This window comes from Colobus angolensis, unplaced genomic scaffold (genome assembly GCF_000951035.1).
Source record: "Colobus angolensis palliatus isolate OR3802 unplaced genomic scaffold, Cang.pa_1.0 Scaffold53, whole genome shotgun sequence".
Taxonomy (NCBI): Eukaryota; Metazoa; Chordata; class Mammalia; order Primates; family Cercopithecidae; genus Colobus; species Colobus angolensis.
Genome location: NW_012118821.1, coordinates 11,087,026 through 11,088,994, shown reverse-complemented (window position 1 = coordinate 11,088,994; position 1,969 = coordinate 11,087,026).

Genomic DNA, 1,969 nt, shown 5'->3' with positions numbered 1-1,969 from the left:
CCTCCCGCCCATTCCGTCCACATTACTGTATGATGTTCATTGCCACCGGATCATTTATTTGAAGTCATAATAACATACTTGTTTATGATTATTTTCTGTCTACCCACATTATTTGGGAGAATTTCAGCTGTGTGAGTAATAGGACCCTGAAAAATAACTTGGTCTTAAGACAGAGGTTTATTTTTACCTCAAATAAAATAAGTTCAGAGATAAGCAGTCTGGGGCTGGTGTGACAGCTCCACAAACAACAGAGACTCTGGTTCCCTCAATTCTGCTCCTCAGCCATCCCCACACATGACATGACCCATGTTCCAAGAAGGCTGCTTGAGCTCCTGCCCTTGAATTCGTATTCCAGGCAGCAGGAAGTGGAAGGGACTAAAACAGAGATGCCTTCTCCCTTATATAGGCACCTTCTGGAATTTTAACCCTACTCTTCTACTCCTGCCTTTTGGAGCAGAGTCCATTCTCATGGCCACTATTGTCTACAGAGGAAATGGGGGAGTATAATCTCATATTTGATGGCCACATGCGTCACTAAGAATTTGAAATTTTATAATTAAGAAGGGATAAAGGAATATTGGGGGCGGGGGGAATCTCTGTCCTTCTCCACTCACAGGCAGTGACACACAGGAAGGACGGTGCCGTGTCTTTGTGGCTGACCAACAGGTACCCAGCATCGCGCAGAGTCAGCATCCAGGGCACAGTTGTGAAAACAATGTATGTATGGAACAAATGAACTCCTGCCCTGACCTGGAGTATTCAGAGAATCAGACGACAGCTAGAGTGTTTGAAAAGCTGCTCTTTCCAACTGGGTGTGGTGGCTCATGCCTGTAACCCCAGCACGGTGGGAGGCCAAGGCAGGTGGATCACTTGAGGTCAGGAGTTCGAGACCAGCCTGGTCAACACGGTGAAACCCCATCTCTACTAAAAATACAAAAATTAGCCAGGTGTGGTGGCGCACACCTGTAATCCCGGCTACTGGAGAAGCTGAAGCAGGTGAATCACTTGAACCCGGGAGGCGGAGGTTGCAGTGAGCTGAGATCATGCTACTGCACTCCAGCCTGGGCAACAGAGTGAGACTCTGTCTCAAAAAAAAAAAAAGAAGAAGAAGAAGAAGAAGAACTCTTCTTTCCCATGTATTATTATACAGAGAATTAGCAAATCACTAGGCAAGAAAAACAAGAAAAATGATGCTAGTAATTTCTCTCACTCTGTGCCCAAGCCTGCTCATCTGGTGGTTTGCATTCCCACACCTTCCCCTTCCTGTCTTCTGCTCCTGTCCAGGGGGAATGGGGAATGTACCCGGCCCTCTGGTCGTCTGCGTCGCGTGTTCCCTCGGCTGCTTCACCCTCAGCCTCCGCGTCCTTCCTTTTCCTTAGGGCTGGAGCATGTTCAGCGCCTTGCACCCAGACCCCACGTCGTTCATGGCAGAACACGAAGTCAGGACTCCTCCGACCGCACGTCCTTCTCCTGCTTCAGGCTGCACTTCTCCCGGTCCTTCTGCGGCCCCATCTCGTCTCTGGGTCTCTGGACAGGCGGCGTTTTCCTCCCTCACTCCTGCGGCCGGGATCCAGCCCCCGTGGGCTGCTGAGATGGGCAGAGCTGCGGAAACACCTCTCTGTCCGGACGCCCAGACTCCGACGACCTGGACCTGCCCTCGGGCTGCCTCCCTGCTCGGTGGCGGGCGTGGGCCTCCGCTCCTCCCCACTCGCCTCGCCTGGTTTCCGGGCAGCCTCTTTCCTGAGCTTCCCGCCTCTGCAGCCACCTCCCAGCCTCTCCTCTGCAGTCCCCGCGTCCTCCTGCCCCACGTGTAGTGAAGCTCCCAGGCTGCTGTGGTCCTTTAGTTCTCACTCCCAGGAAAACCTCATCCCAGCCAGGCGGCTGTCACTGCCCATCCCGCCAGTGCGGACGGAGCCACAGCTCCCCACGAGTTACCCTTAGAGGCCTCCTCTCCTCTCCCCTCTCCTCC